Consider the following 9,003-nt stretch of genomic DNA (forward strand, 5'->3'; position numbering starts at 1 on the left):
TTCTTTTCTTTTCTTTTCTTTTCTTTTCTTTTCTTTTCTTTTCTTTTACTACATATGAAGATGACTGGTTCAGATGCAGATTTGTACATCACAGAGATGTAATTTTGATTTGAAATGCTCCCAGACATTTCACAATGCTGTCCAGTGCCTGCTCCACTTTGGAGTGCACTGCACTGATCCCATCCCATCCCAACCCATCCCATGGATTATTTGGAGGCTGTGCCAGCAGGCAGCACAGCCGCAGCCATCCCTGTCTTGCACGTGCCTGCTCCCTGCTCACAGCTGAGCTGCTACTAGGGCAGACTGTTATCAGACAGATTAATCAGATTGATGCCATCACTGCCTGATAATAAACCCGGCTTTCTGTACATGATTTCTTTTCCCTCCTTGTTTTCCCAGGCTCCACAAGCCCAGGCAGCTTGGAGCTGTCCAGTCCCCAACTGCTTCTTGCTACCAGTGCTGTGCTGACCTCTGCCTGTCCTGGGGCCACTTTTGGTGAACCCCAAGTAAAAAATTGCCCAGCTCCAGGACTGTGCAAATAAAAGCCCAGTGATGTGAGAAGCCCCATAACCGAGCACAGGCACTGCCTTCACTGTCTGAGCATCGTTTTCAGGCTCACTGCTGGGAACGGTGGCAAATCCCATGTGAATGTGGGTCACACTAGGGCAGCGACAAGGAAGCAGCACAGGGGCTGCATGCTGCAAGTTCCTCTTGCAGGCAGGCTCTCTTCAGGATGTGAGAAATGGGTTTGTTTCTCAGGAATGTACGCTGAAAAGAATTTGCCAAGCAGAGTAATTCAATCAGTTGAGTTGCATGCTCACTTCCTGCGTAATTGCTGTTGAATTTTGTTTGTGTTTCATTGAGGAAAAAGAGTTCCTCCAAGACATATTTGCAAATAATTGTATCTACAGAATTATTTTTGCATTCATCAGCTCTAAGGGGAAGCAGTGGGAAAGGCACTGGGGCTTGGTACATTTTGATCTGACTCACAGATAAACTGCTCAATGGATCCATTTCCTAGACTGCTGCTATTTTAGTTTGACGCTTGTTTATTATTATTATTATTTTTTGCTTTCATTTTGCACATTTCCTCTTTGGCACCCGCCTTGCTGGCATCACCGGCACTTTTCATTGCTGTGGGACAGAGGAACCAAGGGCTCAAAGGGTTAAAGAAAGACCCTGCTGCAAGCTAGCCCATCCCAGGAGGCAGCTGCATAGGCATTGAGGCTTCCTTTTTATTTTTCGGGTTCCTTGCTTCCAAAGTGACGGAGCTGACCACACTACTGTGGATTTCGGGGTTCCTGCCTGCACCTATGTCAGATCTGGCTTTTAAACAAACCCCATCGTAGCTTATCCTACCCGAGTTCACAGCAAATCCTCTACCACTTGAGAGATTGAGTTACTGGCTTTCATGGAACTCTTATTAAAACCCTGTAGCTGGATTAATAATGGGTCTGAGCAGCTTACAGCCCACAGCACCCAGAGCGAGGAGTTCCCCCCCACACCCCGAGCCCCTCCCCAGGCATCTGCCCCATGCACACTGCAAAAGGGGCTACGAGGTCTCACCCTCACCTCCCTGAAATCCCTCTGAGAAGACAGACAGGAGGTGTTCATCATCCCTGGTTTGGTTCAGCATCAGGAATAATTGCTATCACAGCATTATGAGCACCGTGCTTCATTAAGCAAGCCTTGGGGCCATGGTCCCATGAGGTCCTGGGTGTCCCATAGGTCCTCTGTCACGTCTTCCATCCCTTTTGGGGACATTTCAGATCTCATGGGGCAGGAGAGTCCAAAGCAACATGTTGTACGTTCAGGCACTTGGATCCTTCCTCAAATGCCAGCCTCCTGTGGAAATTTCACCCTGCCGATATCCTCCTTCCTTTCCTTCTGGTGTTAGGGTTTTGCCTCTTATTGTATATTATGAGAAACAAGAGCAGGAATATGCATACGCACATATAACGGAACAAAGAAAAAGTTAAAAATGGAAGTTCAAGCCATGAATTGAAGTTAATGGAAATGTAATTACTGTAGAAACCAACGGAGAGCATGCAAATGCTAAAATGGATTAAGCAGGAAGCGCTCACCGAGCATTACCACATTTGCCTCTGTAATATCCTGTTTATATAGATAAATCTAAACACAACACATAGTTTTAAACAAGCAAAACTTAGCACACACACACCATGCCAAGTGATTTGATTCAGGATTCTCTTAATGTGTCAGAGGTAATTAAAACTCCTAAGCAGCTGTTTGAAGAAGTGAAAATGCATCCTTTCCTACCTGCAGCCGATTGAATGCTAGAATTGAAAGCAGGCAATTTATAAGACACGAGGGAGAGATCGTTCATGCTAACCTTTTCCCTGTGCACTGGTCTGACAGCGGTAATGTTACTGGCTTTCCTTGCCTTTCTCTGCTCTCCAGAACTCCCCATCTCACAGCCTGAAGGGGTTGGATTTCTGTTGTTTATAAAGATAAAGCTTGAAATTTGGGTAGTGCACTTGCTGGCATCTCTGTAGGTAAAAGCATTTCATGCAGCTTCCCATAGCCCCATTTTAGTATAGCCATCAGCAAGAGGAAGCCTAAAACTGCACCCAGTGCTAGCCCAAAGCTAAATGGGTGCTAAGCAGCTGGGTGGTGACAGTGAATGGGCCCAGGGTGCAATAACCTGAGCTTTGGAAAGGGTCAAAGTGAGATCAAAGCTAAACTTTGTCTTAATATAACATGAAAACCAAGTATATTAAGTTAAAACTCTGCAGCAAACACAATTACTGCCAAACCTTGACAGGTTCGGTTTTGAATTCATATCAGATTATGCAAACATTTGTGCATTTGCTTGATTTTAAGAGCATGAGGTCTGAATTCAAACACTGCCTTTTAAAAAGGCAGCATGAGGCAGAGACACAGTTCATGCGAGGCATTCCTCTAGACCAATAACACATCTGGAAAATGGGCTTCATTTTACTGACTTGGGATTTTTAAACATTATCCCAGCTGAAGAAGCTGCCAGATACCAGGAAAACAAACGAACAAATAAAACCATACACTCTAAAGTTCCTATTCATCATTTTCATCTGCTGCTTTTCTCCTAATTAATGTCCTTTGCTGGATAAACCTTCCTCTCACTGTGTCTTCCCTATGCACTGGCTCTTCTAAGCCACCACCAGATTATGTTCTAGAAAGAACAAAGAAAGAAAGAAAGAAATATTTGGGGGATCCCTTAACTGCGGGGAAGAGGGGAAAATTCCCAGATCCCGTGCCTTTTGTCCTCCTGGCTGTGACAGCACCTCTCCGGTTCTTGGAGGCACTTGTCTCGCTGCCATCGCACCTGGCTCTGCTAAGGTTCGCCCCGGTGTCTGCAAAAGTGCAGCGCTGCGAGCTGTGTTCTCACCTGCTAATTTGGGAAATATCATCTCTGTAATTAGAAGGGGAAAAAAAAAAAAAAACACGGAAAGAAAGGAAGTCCTGGGGTGTGAAGAGAAAATGATGGGGCTTGTTTGTCATTTCTCATTGTTTTCTCTATCTGATCAGTGGTTGCAGTAAATAAACACAGGTACATAAATTCTAATAGTCTAGCTGTTTTTCAAAGCATACCCTCCATAGACAGAATATTAAAAACATCATCATTTGGTGCTGTAAGTGGCAGAAAACTCTTTGACATTTTTCATTGTGAATATCAAGATTGTTTTCTTGCCACTGCAAATCCCTGAGGATATATTATGCTTGGTTATCTCTGTTCAGCACATTTCACAGGGGGACATGTTCTAAGCGAGGCAAGATTGACAAAACTAAAAATTCACTTGAATATGGAAAGCAAATCTATTTCTTGTTTGGCAGGCTCTGGCAACTGATACTTAGACAGCTCTTCATGCATATCATACACACGCACGGCACTTCAATTGAGAAAAGAGCTGCCTCGCAGTCTGGAGGGGAAGCAGACACTTCGCATTACCCGTCTGATCATGGATCATCAGACCTAAAGTTATGCAAAAGCTGCTGAAGTGCATTTCAGGCTGGGAAGTCAGTGCTGCCTTTGGGAACCAGCTGCCCGGTTTGTATGGAGATGTGTTGGTGCCAATATTGCTCTCCTGACCCTGCTGTGATGGGAGCTCCTGCTGGTTCACAAGGTCGGTTTTTGCACCATTTCTGGGCAAAATCTTCCTCCACCAGGTACAGGAGATGAGATTGCTAAAGCTTACTGTAGCATTCCATTCTGGTGCAGATTTGCCTTAAGCAGAAAACAATCTAACAAAAGATGGGTAAGAGGAACTAGCTCTTGGCACAGGGTGAATGCTTCCAGGACAGCTGGTGGGTTTTCGTTTTGTGTTCTCCATGGAGGGATGTGCTGGCAGCAGCCACTCACTCCATCAGGACCCAAATTTAGGGAAAACTGACTGAGGCCCTGCATCCCATTCATCCAAAGCTCCTGGGTCTGGTGGGTGGTGATCCCAGTGCTTTGCACCAAGTGAATCACAAGAACAGTGTGCACTTCATTAGGAGACCTCCTCATAAGTTATTATTTAGACTCAATACCAGACAGCAAAATTAAATCAGCCAGCATTGTGAAATAGCAGTGAGGGAAAACTCTAGTGAGCAGCAGCAAATTACCAGAGGCATTATGAAATTGTCCCTGTGGCTTTAGCTGCTCATTTTGCCTTATTTGTTGGCACTTTGTTTTTATTTCTGCTTTATTCCACCACCACCCCACTTGCTGATTGCTGTGCCTTGGGCTGGGGCATTGCCTTTGAGATGTCGTGAGTGGTGGCACGTGGGGAGGAGAAGATGAATCAAGATATTTTGCTGAAGGAGGCGTTGAATGCATTGTGTTCACCCACAAAGGCAACTCATGTGATCCCTGAACATATAAAAAGTGTGGCTCTCAAAGCAACCTGCTCAAAAAGAGTTACATGGATTATAAGGTAAGAAAAGTATTCCCAGTCCTTACTCCTTTTGATCATGCCAGTTAAAACTGGTAGCAGAATTTGGCTGCCTGTTAACCTGCTTTCAAGGCTCCTTTGACTTGTCAATAACACCGTTGTGTTTGAGATCATCTTTCACAGTTCCTCAGTCTTTTTACTTTTCCTTGCTCCTGCTGCCATGGAGAGAGCCCTTTAAACTGAAGTGGTGATTAATTACCATCATTGCTGAGAGCTGCTGAATTTCCACCCAGAACTCCATGGCTGCTGTGTTTAGGGAGCGCAGCAGCAGGGACCACCCGGCTCCTCTCACTTGCGTTTTGAAGGTGACCTTTAGATTAAAGTTGGAAGCACCCAAAGAGGATTACCCCGTCTGAGATGCCAGCTCCGAAGTGTGAGCACAGCAGATGTACGGGCACAGGATAAGCAGAAGATCACCACTAAGCTGGAAGCAGAGAGCAGAGAGCACTGAGGGCCTGCAGGGAGGGCGACATGATGTCTGCCCCAGGAGGGAAAGCTCTGCAGCCAGGTCTTGATTGCCACTACCCTGACCAGAGCAAAACTAGGAGAAATCATGGGATAAACTGAGCTTCTGGATCTCCTGTGGAGCTCACGGGGATTGCAACTGTGGGGAAAGCCTGTCTTTTCTGGTGTGTTCAGAAAAAAAGCAAAGCCCCGAGAACTGTGTTCGAACTTCATTGCTATTAATGTAAATGGAAGCAATCACTTGTGCTGTGGGGATTTGTCTGAATCACCAGCAAGAAGAAAAGGGAAAATGTTCTAGTAATTGCTTTTACCAGCTTGTGGCTATTGACAGCACTCTCTGAGGCAATATGCAGTGTCTGAGAGCTTTGTGATCCTTTACCTGAGTTGTCTGTTTGGTTAAAATTGGAAATACTCCCTTCTCATTTGGCTGGCCACCTGGGCAGCAAAGCCATACCTGTTGATAGCCATCATAACAAAAGTCCAAAACCCTCTAGAAGTCTGCTTCATTTGTCTTTTTAAAATGGATGGACACATTAAATTCTCCCAGCACTCAGGAAAATCTTTGTGCACACAAACTTAGAGCTGGTTCTCAATATCCACACCAAGCAACAATGCATCTCTGTGATATAAGGAAAGGAGAGTAGTAAATCACCCTGAGCCTGAAAGGAAATGCACTATCTTATTGCCTCCCCTACCCCCCTAACACCATAATCTGATGGAATTAGGAAAGGGGGTTCAAAAACCAGGAGATTGGATTTTTTTTTTTTCCCCAGAAGCCTTGGGTACCCCAGAGCTGCTACTGCACATCTCCATCTTTGCTGAGGATCTTACATGACAACTGATGCTACCACAGCTGAGCAGATGCAGAGGAGCAGTGCCATATGTTTTAATGGGTTATGGTTCCTGGGGGATTACTGCAATCATTCTCCTACGGACAGCAGCCCTTGTTAGGAAAGATAACAGAGGCTGAGGCAAAACATGTGTCTTGACAGGGGATGAGTTCGCAGTTGTAACAAGGGGGAGTGTAAGGACTCTGTGGCTGCCTGGAAGAGGTGCCAGGGTTTCCTCAGTGGCTTGGCCCCTCTTCCTTTCTCTGATCCGCTCTTGGAAGGGCTCCATCCTGCAGCTTCATCTGCTTGGCTTCCTTCAGCGAGAGCTCTGCTGTGCTAGCACTCGTTCACACGCAGCCTTCTGCTCCACTTTCTGCTAATTAAGCACTACAGTTTTGTTGCCAGCCACCTGGTGCCTTTGTTAAAAAAAAAAAGTAAAAAAAAAAAAAAAGTAAAAAAAAAAAAAGTAAATCTAAAAATCTTCTCATTTCATTTCTAGGGATAAAAATTAACTTCTTCATGTGTAAAATCATGAATATGCAGGAAATTCAGCAACCTTGTATCAACACAGTGAACTTGGGCTCACTGAAGAGGGGAGGCATCAGGTGCCTGATCTTAAATTAAACCTGATTCCCAAAGAAAGAAATTCCTGTTCACAAATCCCTTTTCCTGTGCCCTAACCATTGTGTAGTCCGTGGCCTTTCCCAAGATCTGTATCATGCCCTTAAGTTCTCACTTGGGTTTGCACTAAATGAATGAAATCATTCCTGTCAGTGCAAGATGGGCTCAGCATCCTGTACCAAACAGGGGAGAGATTTTGGGAATATTTCATCATGTCCTGGCTGAGGCCAAATAGAGGAGCCATGAGAAGTCCCGAAGCGTGTGCTCTATCAAGCAGGAGGCGTTGGAAAGCAAGCATGTGAGGCTCTGCTGGCGGCTGGACTTGTGTTGTGGCGAGGGAGTGCTGCAGCTCTGGTACCAAGATGGGCCATCTGTGGTCCTGGGGGGAAGGACCGATGGAAAACAGAGCTGAATTACCCCATCCATCAGGACACAGAGACACTTGACACATATCGCGAGTCTCATGCATGCTTATGTTTGGTAGCCCACACATTTTATATTATTCATGGCTAGAAGCTATAGCTATTTGGCTGAAGAAATATTGTGGATGGATCCTGATTTGGTTTACACCCTACAGATAGCAATGCCACTCTGTTGTCTTCACTTAACAGAGATCTGAATGAGGCCAATGTATTTTGCATGCTGGAATGACAATACGCATGTGCTTATGGAGACTGTCAAAAGACGTGTGGGAAGCAGTGGTGGAATTGAGAAATTAGCAAGGCACTGGAGAAACATTAGATGATACCATGTCTCCAGGGCCACAGGGCTCTTAAAGCATGACTCCAAGCCAAGCCAGTACTAATTGCATCTTGTAATTCTTTGGTTTTGGGGAAAAAATTGTGCTTAAAAACTTGCAGGACCTTCCCAACCCCTTTTGAAGCACAAGGACTTTCATTAATACATGGAAGAGGTTCCACTATTGTCATGGCCTTCCTTCTTCATTTCAGAAGCTTATTCTGAGGAATAGAGAAGAAACCAAAAGGAAATCAGTTATTAACCACATTACATAAACAAGCAATTTGTAGAAAGTTGATATGTACAGATTAATTAGACTTGATTTTTTGGTTGCCAAAGAAATAGAAATTTGCCATGGTATAAAGCATTCAATTCTCTCTCTCTCTCTTTTTTTTTTTTTTTTTTTTTTCTCTTGCTTTTTATTTTAATTTGCTATTTGCTGAGTTTTAAATACTGATTCCAGTGTAATGTGCTTCCTAAGTAGAATTAGCGCTGAATCTAAACCAAACATTATCTGATTAAATCTTGACCCAAATGAGTTTGTCTACTTTCTGTTCTTCTAAATACATATTTACCATATGTTGCCTCATATGCTGCTTTTCTTTTTTACTGATGCTTTGGTCCAAATGTTATAGTAATCATATGTTGCTTTTAGTCACGAGTCAAACAAAGTTTCAAGTTTGGTACCACTTTTGCAGATCTGAAAATTAAACAGCGATAAACATCTCAACATCCTGGTCAAGCCTAATGCTGTCACATCTTCCCATCCTCCAGAAACGAAGGACCAATGGTGGATACGCACCTTGTGCTCAAGCTGTGCTGAATCCACCTGAGCACACAGTACAGTGTGACCCCGTTTAGGGAGAAATTCATCTAAACCTTGTTTTGAATGTAAAACAGTCCACAGCTCCAAATGATCCTTGCTTCCCTGCACCAGGTCCAGCTGATCCACTCCTACATTGCACAGGGCAAGCATCCAGGTGGAGTAAGTCCTTGTGCAGGGTGACGGTGCTGTCACCACTGCACAGGGACAGCCAGCGGTGGGGGCTGCTGGGGAGACAGAGCTGCAGAAATCAGCACAAACACACCTGTGCTGTCGTGGAGTTATTGTGCACGCATGCCCCAGGCTGGAACGGTGCCGGCTCTTGCCTCGGGAGATTCGTCTCCTTTCAGGACACCCTCGCAGGCAGCTCTCAACACCCTCCAGCTCAGCAGTCTCAACATCACAAGCCTTTTAGCAGCTGCTGTGCCTCCAGCCCTGGGTCACACTTGATTTCCTCACATGAATCGACACAGAAACGTGTCAGGTTGGAGCCGGGGCTTTGAGTGGATAGAAACAGCCTGGTTGGTGCTGAGCTCCTCTTCTGCAGCCTCGTGCAAGGAAAGTGTGGTTCATCTGCAGGGAAGGGGTGCGT

General features: G+C 45.0%; 1 protein-coding gene across 1 annotated transcript in view; it reads left to right on the top strand.

Moving 5' to 3' along the window:
• The window catches only part of SLCO4A1 (solute carrier organic anion transporter family member 4A1), a 36,961-nt gene extending 29,415 nt beyond the window's left edge, over window positions 1-7,546 (top strand). Inside the window, exon 15 of the transcript XR_004755456.1 lies at window positions 7,535-7,546. The gene's annotated coding sequence lies outside the window, so the exon portion shown is untranslated. The remainder of the gene's footprint in view (window positions 1-7,534) is intronic.
• The last annotated feature ends 1,457 nt before the right edge of the window (window positions 7,547-9,003 follow it).

The sequence above is a fragment of the Oxyura jamaicensis genome, chromosome 20, assembly GCF_011077185.1.
Source record: "Oxyura jamaicensis isolate SHBP4307 breed ruddy duck chromosome 20, BPBGC_Ojam_1.0, whole genome shotgun sequence".
Classification (NCBI taxonomy): Eukaryota; Metazoa; Chordata; class Aves; order Anseriformes; family Anatidae; genus Oxyura; species Oxyura jamaicensis.